The sequence below is a fragment of the Bombina bombina genome, chromosome 6 (assembly GCF_027579735.1).
Source record: "Bombina bombina isolate aBomBom1 chromosome 6, aBomBom1.pri, whole genome shotgun sequence".
Lineage (NCBI taxonomy): Eukaryota > Metazoa > Chordata > Amphibia > Anura > Bombinatoridae > Bombina > Bombina bombina.
The window spans coordinates 724,097,310-724,121,251 of NC_069504.1; positions in this window are offsets into that span (position 1 = coordinate 724,097,310).

Genomic DNA, 23,942 nt, shown 5'->3' on the forward strand with positions numbered 1-23,942 from the left:
TGTTAGGGTTAGGGTTAGGTTTAGGGATTAATAACTTTAGTATAGTGGCGGTGATTTTGGGGGCAGCAGATTAGGGGTTAATAACAGTAATGAAGGTTGCGGCGATGTTAGGGACAGCAGATTAGGGGTTAATAATATTTAACTAGTGTTTACGATTCGGAAGTGTGGCGGTTTAGGGGTTAATATGTTTATTATAGTGGTGGCAGTGTCGGGAGCAGCAGATTAGGGGTTAATAATTTTATTTCAGTGTTTGCGATGCAGAAGGGTCTCGGTTTAGGGGTTAATAGGTAAATTATGGGTGTTAGTGTACTTTTTAACACATTAGTTATGAGTTTTATGTTACGGCTTTATAACATAAAAGCCATAACTACTGACTTTCAGTTTATGGTACGGATCTTGATGGTATCGGCTGTACCGCTCACTTTTTGTCCGGACAGGCAAACTCGTAATACCGGTGCTATGGAAGTCCCATTGAAAAAGGACTTTTTGAAAGCTGCGGTAGCTACGTTGCATTACGGCCAAAAAGGTGTGCGGTACACATATACCTGCAAGACTCATAATACCAGCGGTAGTGAAAAAGAGCCATAACGCTGCTTTTTCACTCATAACGCAAAACTCGTAATCTAGCTCCGACAGTTAGCCCAATGAAATATAATACTACTTACTGCAACACTTGTCATTTTGAAATCTGAGCCATAGGGCTTACACAGATATTCCATTCAACAATCTCTGCCTATTGAATGGAGTACGCCGTTTTGAAACAATTGCTAGCTCTTCTCGATTGTCTCTGATAAAGTGAAAGTACAAGCGTAATGCATGTGCCTTATCTTTTAATTTTTTCAGCTATCCCTTTGGCCAGACGTCACAGTCAAGCTTGACAAGCTGTTCAAACAATTAAGCAAGTTCCAACACTAGCACATTTATAATTAGTTATTCTGAATAATGATCCTTCATGTATGCTAATAAACAAACTCATGTTGTTCACTTATTTATTCATATTTTTTTGACAATTGTCTATTAATGTTAGTGTGAGAACAAAAAATACATTTAAAAAATGCTAAATGTTACATTTAAGCAAATTTAATTATTATAATAATATTTAATATGTATAACACATTTTTAGAATTTGTCACTTTCTTTATAAGAATATTTTTCAAAACAAACTTTATATATACATATATCCCAGTTTAATTTGAATAAAACTTTGGTGTTAACATATTAACATAAGGTTTTTAAAATGTTTTCATCCTTTTTAGAATAATTTTACTTAATATATATATAATTTATAAATTATTAAAATATATATTTTTTTTAAATTTGTATTACTAGTTGTACAGGGCAGTCTGTCCCTTTATGCTAAGAAGGGATAGCTAGAAATACATTTGCATTACTGTCCGCAAATCTTTCATAAACCAATTCTCATAACGTGACACAAATGTTTTCTATAAATAAGTTGCATACCTGAATGCCACAGCTTCTATATTAAAGGGCCACTAAACCCAAAATCTTTCTTTCATGATTCAGATAGAGAATAGAAATTTAAACAACATTACAATTTACTTCCATTATATATTTTGCTTCATTTTTTAGATATCCTTAGTTGAAGAAAAAGCAATGCACATGGTGAGCCAATCACACGAGGCTTCTATGTGCAGCAACCAATCAGCAGCTACTGAGCATATCTAGATATGCTTTTCAGCAAAGAATATCAAGAGAATAAAACAAATTAGATAATATAAGTAAGTATCATGTCCCTTTAACTAAGTGGAATATACATCCTATGGACTTCAGTATAAGCGTATAAAAAAAAATGGATATGCCAATATGTGGGTGAGCAAACTTTAAACTCCTATGTGAATACCGAATGTCATCATCTTTTTTTGAATCTCTTGATGAAGTTTTATTGGTTTTTGTTGTTGTTTTTTTATTTAATATTCATTTTAACACAAGATCATTTTATTGTTTCAGAAACAAGGTAATAAAACAACAACTGTTTTGTTCTGCAGGTCAGCACTTAGATACATACTGGTAGATCTCAATTTACACTTGGGTATAGCTAATTCAGAGTGTATGTTGCCTTAATGAGATAAGATGTTATACATAGTTGAACTTCTGAGCTTAGATTGTATTATCAGTATTGTGTTTTTTTTTTACATTTTACTGCTGCCCTATTTATCTGTGATTCTATAATCAAATCGGTGATTAGGTCACCTAATTATTTCTCAGGGATGGAGTCATCTTGTATAAAATACGTTGGTTTCATTTAGTTGATTTATTTGCCGTGTAGTTCTCTATTCATTTAGCATTGTTTCTTGTTTTGCATGACTACATTTTTTTTATTAAAAAAGCTCAAATTTACTTCTTTTTATTTTTCTTAATATTCTTCCACAGGTATACAAGTGTAAACAAGATTTTTATTTCAATCTATTCTATTTCATATTTTGTTAGTTTTTTTTTTTTTCCTCCTAATTTAGTTTCGCAATATCTTCAACCTTGCATGCAGTTTAACTGATGATCCATCCAGGCATGTTAGTGATTTATTTAACAAAATGTGAAAAAGCTGTAAAGAAATAAACTGATTTCTTACGAGGTTTAACTACATTTATATCCATGTACAGACCTTCATCCTTTTCATTCAAAATTGCTTTTCTACGGCTATAAGAATTTTTCATTCCTGGTTCACTATTGTAAATTATATTGCATATATAGTCTGGAACATCTCTCATATGTGTATCATCTGATGGCTCAGCTTACAGGCACAAAATGAACAACTTTAAGTTTATTTTTTGGTAAAAGATTACTTTCTAATGAGCATATCAAATATTCTTTTATCAGTGAGGAATCTTGGCTTAAATGTGTGTAGAGGGAGTACCATATTTACTTTGGAGAAGGTGAGGGCTCAGAAAAAGTCTTTTATGACAGTAACATTTTAATGTAAATGTTGATGTCCTGTGTAATTGTAGGTCTAATATACTGTCAAACCATTCATCCTGGAGAGAATTGCCCATTTTAAAGGGACAGTCTAGTCAAAAATAAACGTTCATGATTCATATCGGGCATGTCATTTTAAACAACTTTCAAATTTACTTTTATCATCAATTTTGCTTTGTTCTCTTGGTATTCATAGTTGAAATGTAAATCTAGCTAGGCTCATATGCTAATTTCTTAGCCATTGAAGGCCACCTCTTATCTGAATGCATTTTTGAGAGTTTTTCACAGCTAGAGGGCATTAGTTCATGTGTACTATATAGATAACATTGTGCTCACACCCGTGGAGTTACCTAGGATTCAGCACTGATTGGCTAAAATGCAAGTCTATCAAAAGAACTGAAATAAGGGGTAGTCTGCAGAGGCTTAGATACAAGGCAATCACATAGATAAAAAGTGTATTAATATAGCATTGTTGGTTATGCAAAACTGGGGAATGGGTAATAAAGGGATTATCTATCTTTTTAAACAATAACAATTCTGGTGTTGACTGTCCCTTTAATTATATAGAGCTTAGCAACCTCTTTCCTTGATTTTTCCTATCGTCCTTTACTACAGCTACTATTCTAGTATATCAAAGGACCTTTGTATCATTGTGGATGAGTAAAATGAAACCACATTGGTGTTAAGCACCAAGGAGGAGAATCTAATGAAGAAGGTTGGAGTGGACAGTGTGATTGTGCCTGTTTACAAGTCTAGTCTAGTCAGACTTCTGATAAGGGCATATTTCAAGTCCATTAATAAATATTTTTCTAGGTAACAGTCTTGACACACATTAAATTTCCAGTGTCCCAACATACTGATAACAATGCCCTGCTCAAGGGTGATCAAAATCCACTCACACAAAAATGTTGTGGCAGCTGTATAAAAACATCTCTAACGTAAAAGTGACAGATATTATTCAAAAGAAGCTGCTTGGCCATAGTAGCAATAGTATCCTATCTATTGATAGGGGTATCATAAAGGAAGCTCATGTAATTGTGTGAATTTTGGTGAGGGGATTTAGATATTCAGTTTGGCTTTTTAAATTGTTTAGAATAGACCTGAATATTAGCAAAATTTATTTTAAACGTTCTAAGTAAAAAGAAGAAACAAGACAAAGCCAAATGTATTTGTTGAAAGACTAGAAACTTAATTGGACTTATTGGTCATTTAGATTATACATGCAATTGGTCAAGCAATACTTCATAAGCAGAAATGTTATCACAGTCTATAACATGTCACACTCCCCATCTATATACTTGTTTGATACAAGCCAGTTCCTTGCCACAGGTCTTTGCCAATTTATCATTTATTGTTTTTTCTTGTGGGTTTGGTATAAAATAAATAAATAGTAGAGCCCTTAGATACCCTTGCTAGACAAACATAAATGTTGTATGTTCTTTTGAAATTGAAAGATAGGTTCTTTTAATTGTTCAAATCTTATAATGTAAGATTTTTGTTTATATCAATTGTCTATATTAGCTATTACTAATAAAAATAATAGTAACAAATCCGAATCCAATAGTCATCCAAATCGAATGCCTGCATGGATGAAGTTTGGGCATACCAAACGTCTGAAAAAATCTGAAACAAAGTTTTTCACCCATGTCTAATGTTTACTGGTTTTGTGTCTCTTTATTTGTATTATTATTTTATTATTTTTATTATTTAATTACTATTTTGGGTTATTTATAAGTTTATGTAGCACTTCACAAATGTTTAATTATATTCATAATGGTACAATACAATAAAAGACTAACAATGAAACATTATAAAAGGATCAGGATGTCATACCTAATTAAAGTTAATATAATAAAAATAATTACTATAATCACAAATGTAAACAAAGGAGTTCAGACCTATATCACATCACAAACACATTATTTTTTACATTTCATTTTAATGGAAATTCTCATTTTTAAGAATGTCATATTTTAAAATCATAAGATAGAAGCAAACAAATACAGTTAAAAAAAAAAAAGATGTTGATTAAACTCATTAGATAATATGGTTTGGTCACTCAACAGTCCCGTATACCACATAAGTGTCTCAGTTTGGGAATGATGATTTTTTTTTTAAATAGGTATATTTAAGCCTTATTGCTCTTGCATTGCAATGGACCACTGTCTAAAAGGTCGCCCTTCATGCATGTCAAGTTTTCTGGTTATGTGCAGTCATATTATTTGTGGGAAAGATTTGCTCCCACTGACACTTTTGGAATTAATAATAAGGAGAACACACTTCAGCCATTTGTAGCTGAAAGATTATTATTATTTATTTATAAAGTGCCAACAGATTCCGCAGCGCTGCCCATGGATACAAAGATAAAAGTACAATGGAGAAACAAACAATAGGGTAGGGAATTGGGTGGATTGGGAGAAGCCTAAGGAGTTAGTTAATGAGTGAGAGAAGTTTAGAGGGAGCAGGGGCAGATGGATTGTCAATGGGGATGTTGAAGTCACCCAGAATTAAAGTAGGTGTATTTGTAGAGAGAAAGTAAGGAAGCCAGGCAGAAAAGTTGTCAAGGAATTGGGAGGTTGGTCCAGGGGGGCGATAGATAATTGCCACTCTGAGAGAGAGAGAGAGAGAGGGGAGAGCAGGCAAATGCAGTGGACTTCAAATGAAGAAATGGAGAGAAATGGAAATGGAGATAGGTACTGATAGGAGCAGGAGGGGGAGAGTAAGATTCCAGCACCACCACCATGTCTCTCACCTGGCCTAAGTGTGTGGCTAAAGTGGAGACCACCATGTGTGAGAGCAGCAATGGAACCCGTGCCAGAGGAAGATAGCCAGGTTTCAGTAATTGCTAAAAGGTTGAAAGCATTGGAAACAAACAGGTCGTGAACAGATCTAAGTTTGTTACAGACAAAGCGAGCATTCTAGAGGGCACAAGAAAAGGGAGGGTATAGGAGCTGTGGGTTAATGGAGATTGTTTAATATTGCATGACCTAGAGTTTTTGCAGTGGGAGACTGAGCGAGAGTGTAAAAGTGTGGTGATTGCTGCAGGGCCAGGGTTAGGAGAGATGTCACCAGCAGCAAGCAGTAGTAGCAGTGAGAATGACAGAAGGTGAGAGTGAAACTTGTAGGAGCGTGTATGATTAGACCCAGGAGAGTAAGATGGGGAGGTGTTTCTAAGGAAACAGAGTAGTTCATGAGAGGACAGCATAGTGGATGAGAGAAGGGAGGGTGAGATATGGATAGTGTGGGGGTTGTTGTTATTGTTATAGGGACATGCAGTGAGTTTTAGGAGCAGACAGAAAGTGAAGAAAAGAGATGGAGATCATTGTGCAGGTGTAGAGTTAGTAAGTTTTACCTGTTAATGGGACTGCAGTTTCCACCTCCAGTGAGTAAAAACCACTTGTAACAAAGAGCCACGGCTCAAGGGAGCCTGTGGACTGCTTTTTATAGCAGTGAGTGCAATGAACTGATTCAGCAGCTGGTTACAAGCAGTCTAGATAGCTAGACAGGAGTTACACACACTTGCAAATTAGAGGGGGGGAATGGCAGGATGTACTAGATTTGTACAGATAATCTGATAAGATGATTACAGATAGACAAAATGGAGACATAAGAGGAGATGCTTACCAGAGAATTCTAGGACAAATTAAGGGAGCCTGTGGACTGCTTTTTATAGCAGTGAGTATAATGAACTGATTCAGAGGAGCTGGTCACAAGCAGTCTAGATATTTTACCTCACAATCTCCTCAGCTCAGCAGAGTAAGTTCTGTGTAAAAAGTTATACTCAGCTGCTCCCAGCTGCAGGTAAAAAAAAAATGAAGAAATGAACAGCAGCCAATCAGCATCAGCAGTGCTGAGGTCATAAACTCTATCAGGCCCATTTATCAAGTTCCGTATGGAGCTTGAAGGGCCGTGTTTCTGGCGAGTCTTCAGACTCGCCAGAAACACAACTTATGAAGCAGCGGTCTAAAGACCGCTGCTCCATAACCCTGTCCGCCTGCTCTGAACAGGCGGACAGGAATCGCCAGACATCAACCCGATCGAATACGATCGGGTTGATTGACAGCTCCCTGCTGGCGGCCGATTGGCCGCGAGTCAGCAGGGGGCGGCGTTGCACCAGCAGCTCTTGTGAGCTGCTGGTGCAATGTTAAATGCGGAGAGCGTATTGCTCTCCGCATTTAGCGAGGTCTTGTGGACCTGATCCGCAGTGTCGGATCAGGTCCGCAAGCCCTTTGATAAATGGGCCTGAATTACTGTGATCTCATGAGATTTGACTTAACTCTCATGAGATTTCATTGTAAACTTCCCTAAACTGAATAGGGAAATAACATGAGAGTGCACAAGGCTCATTCCTTCAGCTGTCCCGGGACAGACGTACTAATATGCTGCTTAGAAATCCTTTATAATGGGATGTGGCTACTGAGAAAGTTTTGAGGTAAAATATCTTTCTTTTTTACATAGAGATGTTAAGGTGATATTTTCTAGTCAGCTTTTTACAGCTATGCTTTCAGTGTTTTTACAGCTATGCTTTAAGTGTTTAAACATTTGGGTATTATGGCCCTTTAATGTATTTTCAATTACTTGTTATACGAGCTGCAGAGTAAAGAATGTATGAGAAATTGCATTTTCAGGTTTATTTGTATATATGCTTTTAAACCACAGCCTATTACAGTGGGTTAAGTTTCAGGTAATATCATATCTCATTATGTTATCACTTTATGTACACACACTTGCTTCATTATTTAATATTTTTCTGGAAAACCAAATACTTAAAGAGAACAATGAAAAATTATAATGGTATTACTTAACTATTCTGCACCCTGCTGGGAGTGTAATTTCTTCTTCTGGATGTGTTTACTTAGGCTATTCAATAGCCTAGTCTCCAGTATACAAACTTTTACTATAGGTGCACATACCACAGGCTAAATCAGCTATTTCAAATGCCAATATAAGGGTAAAAGAGCTACTTGTAAAGAATTTAATACACTCCAGCAGGTAAAATGGATCATTGGGAACAAGTTAAAGGGGAGAAAAAAATTGGGTGAACTGTCCACTTAAAAAATTAAAAAAAGTCATAAAAGTATAGTGTTATAGTGTCAGAGGTGATTCAGAGTGTAAGAAGCAGCGGTATGATAACTACATTACATTACTTTCTATGTCAAGCATCACTCAAATTGCAGGGACAACCCCCTTTAACCCCTTTTCTTAAAGGGACATTAAACACTTTGAGATAGTTATATAAAATGATAAATGGTATATATATAAATATATCCTTTCATTATTTATTTTATCCCCTATTCCTATAATTCCATTCTGAAATTGTAAGCTATTCAGTTTCTGTTAGAAATGTCAGTGCAGAACACTGTTATATCCCACACAGCCATTGGCTGCACACTCTAGTGACCTATTTATAACTGTCCCTAATTGGCCACAGCAAAAAAGGTAACCTAAGTTACAACATGGCAGTTTACATTGTTTTATAGACACTAAAACTTTACACTTATTTTGTCAATATTTAAAAAACTAATGAAACTTTAAAAAAAAGTCCATCCACATGTTATACTCAGACTAATCTTTTCTTTGAATTCATCATTCTATCTAGCATTTTTTTAAGTGTTTAAAGGGACAGTCAAGTCCAAAAAAAACTTTCATGTTTCAAATAGGGCATGCAATTTTTTTTTTTTCAAATATTTATTTATATCCAACAAGGACCCATAACAATCAGATAATAATAAAAGAACCATAGCCATTAAATAAAAACAAGAGCAAAGCTTTTTCCAAACCATAGCTTGGGTATAACAAATGTACATATAGTATACAAAATATTGCACATTCAATACTATGTTCTAGGTACACACCAACTCTTTGAATGTACCTTATGTAAATAAAAAGAATAACCCAGGTAATAACACTATGCTTCTTAATACTCTATACCTTGTTGAGTTTTTATTTTTACATAGACATTGCTAAAATAAACAACACAATACCCCAAAACATAAAGTAATAAAAAAAAAAAAAAAAAAAAAAAAAAAAAGGGAAAAAAGAACCCTTCACCACCTCCCTAGCAGAACTAGTTCAGAATTACGTAAGGGATGTATCAAATATTCAATTTCCGTAGGAGAAAAAACTTTTATGAATGCTGACCATTTGAGAAAGAATTTAACAACATCGACATCGTTATCAACACTAATATTATATTGTTCAAGAATGCATTGTTTTTTTAAACAGTTTTTAATTTCTGATATACTAGGGACCGTGCGCGTTTTCCATTTTTTAAAAATAAGATATCTAACAGCCAATATAGTTATATTAATAAACTTCACATTGAGTTGTCTATCTTCTGGGTCAAAAAAGAGAAAAATTATATGTCTGCCTAACAGGTTTAATGAGGAGAGCTTTAGTATCTTGCAAAGCCAAAATTGGACTTTGGACCATACGTTTTTAATTTTAGGGCAGGTCCATAACATGTGCAGAAGATTTGCAGATGGAAACGAACATTTAGGACATGTGGTGAAATTCGTACTACCACATCTAGCTCCTTTTTCTGGTGTAAAATATGTCATATGTAACAACTTCAAGTGAGATTCTCTCCATGTGGCAGAAAGGGTTGTCTGAGTAACCTTTTGAATTGAAAGAGAAGGTATTTTAGATTCTACTTCCTGAGATAACAATGTGGCCCAGTTAATAGCAATTTTATCGAGATTAATTGTGCCCCTGTCGGAAACCATAATCAAATAGCATGGGGATATTGACATGAGTCCATTTTTTGCCAGGATAAACCAGTTCTCTATATATCCCAGTGACCAGTTCCAACCATACTCATTCACTAACTTCATAACATAGTGTCTAGCCTGAAGATAGGCAAAAAAGTTTCTCTGGGAGATACTGAATTCCACCCTAAGAGCATCAAATGATTTCACACATCTTTTTTCTATGTCAAGCATCTGGAGAACATTAACAAGCCCTTGGGTCCTCCACTTTAAAAAGATTGGAGATGGTGTTCCTAACTGAAATTGTGGGTTCCCCAGAAAACTTAGGAATCTCGACACCCGGTGTTCTATTCCTAACAAAGTACATATCTTTTTCCAAGCTAGGATTATATTATATATAGATCTACAACGTTTAACTTGGGGTGGGATGTGAATAGTGTCGAGATGAATCAGCGCAATAGGTGAAAAAGGATACAAAATACTACTCTCTAAGTCATTATTTGTAACATAATTGTGAGCAAAAAGCCAATCTGCCAGAATACGGACCAAAAATGCATAATTATACACTCGTAAATCAGGTAAAGCCAGGCCTCCGGATCCTATTGGAAGGGAGAGTTTTGCAAGTGATATTCTGGGTTTCCTACCCTGCCATAGGAAAGACCGGAGCTGTGAATTGAATAAACTTAAATCGATCTTCCTTAAAAATCAGAGGAGTATTTTGAAGGACATATAGTATTTTTGGCAATAAGATCATCTTATAGGCTGCTATGCATCCGGACAAGGACAAAGGTAAAGTCTGCCAGTTCTTAAAAACTGATTTAACCTTATTCAATACAGGAGGAATGTTCAGGGAGTACCAAGAATCAGGATTACTTGAAACATTTATACCCAAATATCTAAATGAGTCATTCACTATAGAGAAGGGTACATTTATAGGAGAACTGTCTGTGTGCCTTATCCAGAGAAGTTCAGATTTCTTTATATTTACCTTATATCCTGAGAAGGAACCAAACTGTTGTATAGTTGATAAGAGAATAGGTAAGTTTCTACGTAAATTAGAAAGATAAGTGAGAATATCATCAGCGTATAATGCTATTTTCAACTCCCGCCCAGCCACCCCAATCCCCTCCAATCTCTGTCTTATCATTATAGAAAAGGGTTCTATAGCAATATTAAAAAGGAGCGGGGAGAGGGGACACCCCTGCCTAGTCCCCCTGTGCAGAATTATTTCTGCGGACAGCTGGCCATTTACTATCATTCTTGTGGAGGCTGTGCGATATAGTTTTTCAATAAACTTAACAAAATTACCTTTTAGCCCAAATTGTTCTAATGAAAATAAAAGATGATCATGATAAACTGAGTCAAAAGCCTTTTCGGCGTCTATAGCCAAAATTGCCAAGTCTGAAATACCTCCCTCCTCTGGACGATCAGCATCCATATCATTCGAAAAGTAATCCAAGGTGAGCAGGAGTTCCCTTATTTTGGCCGCAGAGTTCCTATTCTTCATAAAACCAGCCTGATCTGGGCTAATAATCAAAGGAAGAAGAGATTGGAGTCTCTGGGCGAGAATCGTAGTCAACAATTTATAGTCGGTGTTCATCAAAGCTATGGGTCTATATGATTCCACCATTCTTGCATCTTTGCCCTTTTTTTAAATTAAAGACGTGTATGAAGCTGTAAAATTAGATGAGGGTTCATTTCCCTCTATATATATATATATATATTTAAATAAAGAAGTTAAATCAGGTATTACAGTGGAGGGTATCATTTTGTAAAACTCATTAGGTATTCCGTCCGGGCCGGGCGCTTTGTTATATGCCAAATTTTTAATTGCCTTTGCAACTTCTATTTCCGTAATGGGGGATTCAAGTTCCTCAATTAAACTAGGTGTTAATGATGGAAAAGAGATTTCTCCCCAAAATTTCTGACGTTCTGTGAAGTCAGACATCCTGGGGGAGTATATTCCCTTATAATAATCATAAAAAATTTGAACAAGATCCTGAGAGGAACTAAACATCTGTCCCTCTTTTTCTAGGGAGTCCATTAGCTGAGAACCTAAGTCCTGCCTTACCAGTCTAGCCAAAAGTTTTCCAGTCTTGTTCCCATATTTGTAAAGTTTCGCAGAAAACCGGACATCCTGCTGAGTAGATTTATAAAGTAGAAATGAATCTCTCTCTTCTAATGCAGTAATATATTTAACCCATTTCTGAGACGTCTTTTCTAGTAGGTATGAGTTATAAGCATTTGTAACTGCACGAAGGAGTTCATTTTCACGTTTTTTAAATTTCTTGGTACGCCTAATGGTGTATGCCAGGATTTCCCCCCTCAGCACTGCTTTAGCAGTTTCCCAGAACAGAGAAGGACGAGCTCTAGCCTCCGCATTGAACAAGGCAAAGTCCAGAAACTTAGTTTCGAGGAAGCCTCTAAATCCAGAATCAGCAGACAAATATTTAGGAAAAAAACCCTGAGTATTTGTATGTGAAAGGCCAGTCGTGTAAATCTCGAAGCATATTGGAGCATGATCAGATACCACAATAGGCAAAATTTGAGCTGATACTTTGTGTTTACAAAGTCTTTCATCAACCAAAAATAAATCAATTCGTGACAATGACTTATGTGCCTTTGAGAGACATGTAAAATCACGTGTATCCGGGTTCAATATCTTCCAAATATCCTTGACTCTTAAATTAGAAAAAATCCTGGAGAACAACTTTGCCTCAAGATTATCTCTTTTAGTTTTTTTAACTAATGGCTGCTGTCTCATTCTATCAATTGGGTATTGAGGAGCCATATTAAAGTCACCAGCTAATATTAAAAAACCCTCTGCACATGTCATAAGCCTGGCCTGAAGTGTATCCCAAAATGAGAGATTAAAAACATTTGGAGCATATACATTACATAAAGTATACAAAACATTAGCAACCTTAATTTTCAGTATGATATATCTCCCCTCCTCATCTGATTCACTCTGTATTATCTCATATTTGAGTTTTTTACCCAGAAGAATAGCAACTCCGCCTTTTCGGCTAGAACTAGATGAAAAAAAGACCTCCTTAACCCAAGAAGATTTTAGTTTAAGAATTTTTTGAGTCTTTAAATGGGTTTCTTGTAGAAAAGCAATAGCAGTACCTATTTTCTTCAAATAAGAAATTATCGTTTTTCTCTTAATAGGAGAAGTTAGCCCTCCTATATTCCATGAGGTAAATTTAATCCCAGTCATTATAGTAGGTATCTATGTTCAGGAAGGGAAGATGGTGAGGGAAAAAAAACAAAAAAAAAAAAACACCCAGACAAACAAAAAAAAGAAAACCCCAAAACATACGACTAATCCACCTGAGCCGTCTGTTGCCCATTTGCTGAAAAGGGCCCATCTTAGAAGAAGAAAAATATCAGATCTATTCTGATTTTTACCAAGGAGGAAAAACTAAATAGTTTGTCACCTCAACTGCTCAGGAGTGCAGTTTTTGGTGAAAAAAGATTCTGCCGTAAGGGCAGAATCAAAAAAATGCAAAGTGTTGTTGCACACAAGTCGCAACCTGGCAGGATGTAAAATTGTTGCTCGCAGCCCCTGCTGTATAAACTTAGTACATACCGGAGCCAACTGCCTTCTTTTTGAGGCAGTTTCAGCTGCATAATCCTGAAATAATAGGATTTTTGTACCTTCCAGTAATATGGGTTGATTTTTACGAAAGGCTTGTAAAAATGTAATCTTGTCCTGGTAATTCAGGAATTTAGCTATGATTGGCCTTGGCCTCATATTTTCTTTAGATAAAGGTGATGGTCCTAGCCTGTGTACCCTTTCTATAACTGGCTGAGTTTGAGGTATATTCAACAATGCTGGTAATGTTTGTGTTATTAGTTTATTTAAATCCTCAAACTGCTTCCCCTCAGGTACCCCTATTACTTTTAGGTTATTGCGCCTAGCGCGATTTTCCAAGTCTTCTACTTTATTTTGCAATTTAGCAAGGGCTGAGGAAGTGGCTTCTAATTTACTGTTTTGAGCTAGAGTGAGATCTTCTAAGTCAGAGACTCTTTGTTCAACTTCAGAGAATCTTTCCGAGAATTGTTTGACTTCTGTAGCTAGCTGCGCAATATCTTGTTTGATTTCTAATCTAAGTAAATCAAACTTGGGTGCAAGAGCAGCAGAGATATTTAAGACTAGAGACTGTGTATCAGTAGAATCAAGTGAATTTGACGATTCTTGGGTTACCAATTGTGGCTCGCCCACAGGCTCTGTATTAAGTCTATGTTTTTTATCCCTCTGTCTAGCCGACATGACTGAAGGTGATGTGCGAGACTGTGTATATAGAAATTTATCCATAAAATAATGGGAGTGAATTGTGGGGGAGAGCAAAAAGAAGAAAGAGGCAAGCTAATCTACTGAAGAAGGAAGGGAGGTGTGAAGGATATGTGAGAAAGAAAAGTGCACACTTTTTTTTTTTGTATTGTTTAAGTTTATCTTCCCCTCTAAAAGGAGAGAGAAAAAAGAAAAAATAACCGTGAACTGAGTGAGTCAGGTTCAGTCATGCTGGTGACAAGATAAGAAAAATCATAAGACAGAAAAGGGCTCCTACTTTGAAGCCAGCAACTTTCTAACCTTTAAGAAGGTCCTCAATAGTAATTAATCTACCGTTTTAAATTTTCAGCTAAGAACAGAAAAAACAGTGTTTAACAACTCAAGCCTCCTAGTCCGAGGCCACCAGATCAATATTTTATAATTTTAGAAAGAAATCAGCTTTTAAGGTACTTTTAAACTAGTTGATACTCAGATTGTTTTCCCTGTGTGTGTCTAACACACAAGATTACTTGCAGGCTATTAACACACCTCTAAACTATGTATAATTCATTTCTATGAAACCAATACTCATGGTATATTTTAACACAACTTGATGTAACTTTGAAACTTAAGCAAAGCTATATAGAGTAATCCAATATTATAATACATTTGCTGTGGGTCTGAGAGAGAAACAAAAGAAACCCCCAGTCAATTAGTAACAGTCTAAATGGTTCAGGAAATATGATAATACAATGTTTCACATCTTGCTGCTACGCATTAACAACATACAGTTTTAAGGAGAAATATATACCAGTTAGAAACTAGGGGATTCTAGTTTTTAAATTATCATAAATGCCAACTAGAGAGAACAAACCTAGCAAGTTTAGGTGTTATAGAGCGCTTGCAGGCAAATAACCGTTATTTATATCAGGGTCAGGCCAACTATCGTAGCTTATAGGTTATGTACATTAATAACAATTGGAAAACCCCAACAAAGGGAAAAAAGAACAAATAATAAGGGTCCAGTACTGAGCCAAGTCATTCCAGAGTAGAGGCAGCTAATAGAGAAAACATAACTGCGAGTTTTATCCCAAGAGTTCTACGTTACCCAGAGTATATAGACTAAGTTTTGAGCAGGGGACATCCAGCGATCATCAGCCTCAGCCCCCCCTCACGCAGCATCGGTGGGAAGGGGAGCGTCTTCCAAGTCGAGGAAACAGCGGGTGCCGGGAAACAAATCAGCAGGCTGTGACACAAAGATACCAATATCCTCGCCTCTTGCGTTTTTCCAAAAAAGCAGGTCAGCTATTCTCAAGGATTTGACTCATATGCTGCTACAATCACACCACCAGCCAACAACAATATCGTTCCTGAGTCTCGTCACCTTGGCTAGAGACAGAAGAAAGTGGGCAGAGGCGGGAGGGAAGGCAGCCACAACTACCGCTCCAACAGCTCCACGTTATCCTCCCCGGAACGAACACTGCACCAGGGATCGACCCGTCTCCTCCAACAGTGGCCCCCCCTCACGCAGCACCGGTGGGAGGGGGAATGCCACTTCAGCACAGGAGAGCAAAAAACAGCGGGCTACACCGTCCGCGCCCACTACTCCAGCCGCAATGCCGGTGTGAGGTACAGGTAACTCCAGCTCCAACTCCTGGGTATTCAATTAGGCTGTACACAGGAGACAGGTAAGTTCTCAGAGTCCACACGACTTGGAATAAGTGCAGCGCCTCTCACCTCCGTCCTCCGTTTCAAGTTATTCAGCAGTAATCAGGAATTTGACTTGCCTGTTGATTTAGCTGAGCACTTTTTCTTGGGTTACCCCGGCTTGATAGGGAGACTGTGTGGCAACAACCGTTTTTTTTTTTTTTTTTTAAAAAGGGTGTTAATTTTGATATAGCAATAAGTCCTTTTTCAGGGCTGCTACCTGCAGCTATTTAGTGCAATGTCAAGGCACTATAGAGTTTCCAGCAGCGATGATATTCAGCAATACAAGCCACCCTAAACTAGAGGGATTTAGGCGTGGTTCCACACCAACAGCTTGTAGGTAGGAGAGATCAGAGCAGGTGCAGCACCTGATCACACACATGTGCTCCTCCTCCGGAAACTCTCCTAGGGCATGTAATTTTAAACAACTTTTCAATTTACTTTTATCACCAATTTGTTTTGTTCCCTTAGTATTCTTAGTTTAAAGCTAAACCTAGGAGGTTCATATGCTAATTTCTTAGACCTTGAAGGCCGCCTCGAATCTGAATGCATTTTGACAGTTTTTTACCACTAGAGGGCATTTGTTCATCTGTTTTATATAGATAAAATTGAACTAATGCACGTTAAATTATCTAGGAGTGAGCACTGATTGGCTAAAATGCAAGTCTGTCAAAAGAATTGAAATAAGGGTGCAGTCTGCAGAGGCTTAGATACAAGGTAATCACAGAGGTAAAAAGTTTATTAATATAACAATGTTGGTTATGCAAATTTGGGGAATGGGTAATAAAGGAATTGTCTATCTTTTAAAAAAATACAAATTCTGGTGCTGACTGTCCCTTTCATGCCCTTTCAGCAGACGCTGCAAGTGTTGGCATGGCTTTTTCGCATTCTATCCAGCCAATTGTAGGTAATCAGGCCCTTAGTTTTGACTTGTTCGTTGTTTGTATGATTTGCATACAGTGATGTCTACCATATATGTGTTGCAAGACTTGAAATGTATTCAAATAATTTACAATGCAAATATCTGGCTTTATTATTTGTTTTCTACAGCTTTGTTGCTTTGGTGCTACAATGGTCCCTTTGAATTTTTGTTAATTTTATGGGTTATCTGTTTTTTTTTTATTTCCTTGATGATTACTTTTGTTGTTAGCTTATATGTTTATTACTAATGTTCATTTTACCATTACTAATCTATCCAATATAATTCTTTTAATCACACTTTTGTGATGATAGCTAGAGGTTATTATCAAAGGGGTTACCATAGCAACCAAAATGTACTTTTACGAATAATAAAAAATTTTTGTTTCTAAGTCCTCAAATCTAGTTCAGTTAGGATATTTTCACATATTTATAATATATGCCAACCCAAATATAAAAGCCTACTATATAAACAGGAAAAACAGCTTTGATTAGTTTTTTTTTTTTTTTTTGAGAACTTTATCCAAGCCACAATATATACATAGTCATGAAGTGTGGGAGAAGCAACGAGTTGATAATTGTGTAAGGGCAGTAAACACATTGAACATAATCTAAAATTAAAGTTGAGATGATGAACATTAAGGTCCAGCACAAAGATCAACAAAGCAGGATTTTGTAACACACGTTCTATAAACATATAAAAAATAAGAAACAAACGGCTAGATTACGAGTTGTGCGTTAGGGTAAAAAAGCAGCGTCAAGAGGCCCTAACGCTGCTTTTTCCTTACCGCTGCTATTACGAGTCTTGAAGGTTTAGGGTGACCCCACACTTCTTTGGCCTTACCGCAAAACGACTTACGTAAACTTCGTAAAGTCCTTTTTTTATGGGACTTCCATAGCGCTGATATTACGAGTCTGTCCAGGGAGGCCAAAAATTGAGCGGTACACCCTACCCTGTCAAGAGTCATAACGCATTTAAAAGTCAGTAGTTATGAATTTTATGGTACAACGCCGTAACATAAAACTCATAACTAAAGTACTAAAAAGTACACTAACCCCTAGACCGAGGCCCTCCTGCATCGCAAACACTATAATAAAAATTTTAACCCCTAATCTGCCGCTCCGGACACCGCCACCACCTACATTCATTATATTTATGAACCCCTAATCTGCTGCCCCCAACATCGCCGCCACCTACATTATATTTATGAACCCCTAGTCTGCTGCCCCCAACATCGCCGACACCTACATACTATTTATTAACCCCTAATCTGCCGCCCCCAACATCGCCGACACCTACATACTATTTATTAACCCCTAATCTGCCGCCCCAACGTCGCTGTCACTATATTAAAGTTATAAACCCCTAAAGCTAAGTCTAACCCTAACACCCCCTAACATAAATATAATTACAATAAATCTAAATAAATATTACTATCATTAACTAAATTATTCCCATTTAAAACTAAATACTTACCTGTAAAATAAACCCATACGGCTAGATTTAGAGTTTTGTCGGTAAGGACCCGCGTAGCTAACGCCGGCTTTTTTCTGGCCGCACCATAAAAATAACTCTGGTATTGAGAGTCCACATAAAGGCTGCGTTAGGCTCCAAAAAAGGAGCGTAGAGCTTTTTTAACGCAGCTTCAACTCTCGATATCAGAGTTGCTTACGCAAGCGGCCAGCCTCAAAAAAGTGCTCGTGCACGATTCCCCCATAGGAAACAATGGGGCTGTTTGAGCTGAAAAAAAACCTAACACCTGCAAAAAAGCCGCGTTCAGCTCCTAACGCAGCCCCATTGTTTGCTATGCGTAAACACTTCCTACGTCTGCACCTAACACCCTAACATGTACCCCGAGTCTAAACACCCCTAACCTTACACTTATTAACCCCTATTCTGCCGCCCCCGCTATCGCTGACCCCTGCATATTATTATTAACCCCTAATCTACCGCTCCGGACACCGTCGCTACTTACATTATCCCTATGTACCCCTAATCTGCTGCCCTAACATCGCCGACCCCTATATTATATTTATTAACCCCTAATCTGCCCCCCACAACGTCGCCTCCACCTGCCTACACTTATTAACCCCTAATCTGCCGACCGGACCGCACCGCTATTATAATAAAGTTATTAACCCCTAATCCGCCTCACTAACCCTATAATAAATAGTATTAACCCCTAATCTGCCCTCCCTAACATCGCCGACACCTAACTTCAATTATTAACCCCTAATCTGCCGACCGGAGCTCACCGCTATTCTAATAAATGTATTAACCCCTAAAGCTAAGTCTAACCCTAACACTAACACCCCCTAAGTTAAATATAATTTACATCTAACGAAATTAATTAACTCTTATTAAATAAATTATTCCTATTTAAAGCTAAATACTTACCCGTAAAATAAATCCTAATATAGCTACAATATAAATTATAATTACATTGTAGCTATTTTAGGATTAATATTTATTTTACAGGCAACTTTGTAATTATTTTAACCAGGTACAATAGCTATTAAATAGTTAAGAACTATTTAATAGTTACCTAGTTAAAATAATTACAAAATTACCTGTCAAATAAATCCTAACCTAAGTTACAATAAAACCTAACACTATACTATCATTAAATTAATTAAATAAAATACCTACAATTACCTACAATTAAACCTAACACTACACTATCAATACATTAATTAAATACAATATCTACAAATAACTACAATGAAATAAACTAACTAAAGTACAAAAAATAAAAAAGAACTAAGTTACAAAAAATAAAAAAATATCTACAAACATAAGAAAAATATTACAACAATTTTAAACTAATTACACCTACTCTAAGCCCCCTAATAAAACAACAAAGCCCCCCAAAATAAAAAATGCCCTACCCTATTCTAAATTACTAAAGCTAAAAGCTCTTTTACCTTACCAGCCCTGAACAGGGCCCTTTGCGGGGCATGCCCCAAGAAGTTCAGCTCTTTTGCCTGTAAAAAAAACATACAATACCCCCCCCCAACATTACAACCCACCACCCACATACCCCTAATCTAACCCAAACCCCCCTTAAATAAACCTAACACCCTGAAGATCTTCCTACCTTATCTTCACCATACCAGGTTCACCGATCGGTCCTGAAGAGCTCCTCCGATGTCCTGATCCAAGCCCAAGCGGGGGGCTGAAGATGTCCATGATCCGGTAGAAGTCTTCATCCAAGCGGGGCAGAAGAGGTCTTCCATCCGATTGAAGTCTTCATCCAGGCGGCATCTTCTATCGACATCCATCTGGAACGGAGCGGCAGCATCCTGAAGACCTCCGACGCGGAACATCCATCCTGGTGACGACGATCACTAGAGCGGTACTTTATGATGTTTTCTACTATTGGTCGCTAGATAGATACTTTAGAACAGTGGTTCTCAACCCAAATGAACTCAAGGCCTGGTAAATATTAGCCGGACGTATCCAGGGCCCTGTAGTGTGTGAATATATATATATATATATATATATATATGTATATATATATATATATATATATAATGCATTGGTGTAAGTGTGGGAAGAAATTATATACATTCATTGGTGTTAGTGGGCTGGTATCACTTAACAGCGGTACCCAGGTCCAGTCCTATCTGCTCCTTATCTCACGCTGTCCTCCCACTGAACTGCCACTATATGTGCACACGTACATGTGCACTGGCACTCTGACAGGCCTGTCCGGTATTTCTTATGTGTGGAGCGGCAGGCCTGTCACAGCTCACAGTGGGGCATTTCAGGTCACCAGGAGGGCTGTCAAGGCCCGGTACTGGGCTGTGGCCCGGCTGTTGAGAAACCAGGCTTTAGAAGGTTTTCGTTTAATGTTTAAATTGTGACTACTACACTAATACTAATCTAATGGATGTCTCCTCATATTTCCGTTATTGGATATAATCCCCGGGTAACATGAATATAATATTATTATACAAATACAATTGCTATATGATGATATATTTATGTATATCAATAACTGTAACTAATCTTACGTACCCAACTATGGTATTAATTTCTAATTCGTGATCCCGTATACAATTAATAAGGAAGTACAAAAACATATATATACACACACATACCACAAGTGTCCGCATACATACATGTTTGCACATAAGAGATGAAAAATTGATAAAACCCCATAGATACTATATGTGTATTAATCCATCATTTTATAGTAGTAAACCCCATATATATTAAATCCGTCATTTTTATAGCAGTAAACGATCTACTTTCTATAAATGGATGAGGTGACAGATAAGTAGTGTATCTCAGAAGAAGAGAGTCCCTTAATAGAAATGTGTGTAAGATAACTATCAATTGTGGTTGTAAGTCCTAGATGACCACCCAAATGTGATGGGGAGTGGATGATATGTTGTTCTATGATAATTAATGTTACTGAGTGTGACATGTGACTAATCCTAAAGTGCTAATGGGTGGTTTATTTGTGTGTGTTCACTATGTGAAAGTATATGTGAGTGTAATACCTAAGGTATAAAATATGTAGCGTGTAAGATATCATCTTAGCTGTAACTATAAACCTCACAAAGTTGTCAAGGTTTAGAGATGTTGAATGTTATCCTCATGGAGGATAAAGTGAAGAAAAAGTATGAGATAAAATTGTAAAACAGTGACAATTGATTGTGAGGATAGGGGAAGTGAATAGTTTCCTAATGTGAAAAATTGATATATTATGATTGTGCATAAACATATAACATACTATGTGAAAGAGAGAGAGAAACATTAGAAAGCTGCTAGATCCACATTCAAATTTAACCCCAATGGGTGCATAGTTTTCAATTTGTGGATCCAGTATGTTTCTCTCCTTCTTAGTCTAATGAATCTATTGTGAAAAAGTGACATAGGAATTTCTCCTATGGGAATAATAGTGTAACAATCGGGGTTCCCTTTATGTTTCTTGTGACAATGCTTGATTACACTATGGGATTTTTTGTTATAAATAATGCTTCGATAATGTTCTGACCAACGATGGCTGAGGCGTCTAATGGTGCGGCCAATATACTGTACCTCACATATGCAAGATATTAAATATATTATATAATGTGAGGCACAGGTTAGTCTACTTTTGATCTTATAAGATTTTTATCAATATACGATTGAAAGAACGTTTCCCATGGCCAATATGGTCACACATTTTGCAATTGGTGACATTACATTTAAATGCTCCTCTATTGATAACAGGAGAAATTTTTCTATTATTGGTTCTGGTGGATTTGTGAAATCCAGTTTTTTTACTTTTAATAATTTTGCTAGGCGCCAGAATGTTTTTCAGACTCGGTGCCTTCTTATAGACTATAAGTGGGCTATCTCCTATCAATTCACACAAGATAGGGTCTCTTTTTAATATTCTCCAATGTTTATTGAGGATCTCTCTTATGGAATTATGACTACAATTATATTGAGTAATGAATCTAATTTCAGATGATTTGAAAGTATCCTGTTTAACTTTTTTATTTATTTTATGTTTCAGAAAATAGTTATCCCTGTTGTCATTGCGAGCGCGTTGGTAACTAGATTCAATGAGATCCATAGGATAATGTTTCTCATTGAATCTTTCCTTAAGTATCTGGCTTTGATCGTCATAGTCTGAGATAAGGCTACAATTACGCCTAATTCTCCTGAATTGTCCATATGTCACGTTTCTTTTCCACGGATAATGATGATTACTTGAAAAATCTAGATAGCTGTTGCTATCAACAGTTTTAAAGTGCATGGAACTGACTATATTACCTTGTCCATTGAATCATATATTTAAATACAAAAATACAATGTTTTCAGAATGAATGCAACTAGTAAATTTCAAACCTCTGTCGTTAGTACTGAGGTGATCAACGAATTGCAGTGCTTCTTCCTTGGTACCATTCCAAAAAAATATTAAATCATCTATAAATCTGCCATAGAACACCAAGTTCGCCCCATATCTTGATTGGTAAATATATTGATGTTCAAAGCTACCCATGTACAGGTTAGCAAAACTTGGGGCGAACCTGGTGCCCATGGCAGTACCCTTGATCTGTAAAAAATAATTGTCTAGAAATAAAAGATAATTATGTTGCAAAACAAATAAAATAAGTTGTAGAATGAATTGCTTCTGAAGGGGGGGGGGGGATATACCAGTCTTCTTCTAGGAAATGCTCTACAGCATTAACTCCCTGGTTGTGGGGAATATTTGAATAAAGCGCTTCCACATCACAAGTAATCCAGAGATAATTTTCAGTAACTTGAAAATTTCTTAATTTATCTAGCAAATCTGATGAATCCCTGATATACGAATCTAAGTTTATCACATACCTTTGAAGGAAATAGTCTATATATGCAGAAAAATTCTCTGTTAGACTGCCTATGCCCGCTATTATCGGTCTGCCCGGGGGATTTTTCGTATCCTTATGGATTTTGGGCAGATGATAATAGAAGGCATAGGCAGGTTCTTTTGGAATTAAGAATTCTTTTTCTTTTTTAGATACCAATCCTTTTTTAAAACCAACGTTAATAAGACCTGTTAATGTTTTTAAATATTTAGGGGTAGGATCTTCCTTTAGGAGAGAATAATATGATTTATCTTGTAAGATTCTTGTTGCTTCCCTTATATAATCATTATAATTCTGCAGGACTATACCCCCCCCCCTTGTCGGCTTGGCTAATCACCAGCTCAGAATTGTTTTTCAATGTTTCCAAAGCTTTAATCTCATTAGGAAAAAATTTTTTGTTACCTATAGCTTTGTGGAGGAGTTCCAATTCCTCTAGAACCAACTCTTTAAAGATTTCAATATAGGTGTTATTAGAAACCTGTGGATTAAAATTAGACTTGTTTCTAAAGTTAGTTTGAATATATCCTTCACTTAATTGTTCCAAAAGGCTATCAGGTTCGTATATGGGAATGCCAGATGCTATTCTACTTTCCATAGAATCTGTCAAAATAGGCCGGGAATCTCAGCAAAGTATTTCTGCATTGTAAGCTTCTGTGTATATTTATTTAAATCAACAAAAAGGTCAAAGATATTATGAGAATTGGATGGGCTAAAGGATAATCCTTTGCTTAACACTCTTATTTCATCATCCGTTAAATTGTGAGAAGACAAATTATATATCCCTTTCTTTAATTTTTGTAGTCTTGCTTTTTTTGCGGTGGACCCACTCCATCTGCACCCCCGTCTGTATATGGTCTTTTCCCTTTTTGGGGCTGGGTGTGTGTAGTGAGAGGTTCCAGGTAACTGGCTATTTTTCTTTGTGACCAAGACTGTTGTCTCGGTCGCTGTTCTAAAAAAGCCGGATTGCTAATAACATTCATGGGATTATTACTATTGTAATTCAGATTGTCATTAACACCATGAACTACTGGATTTCGCATATTTGCTACCAG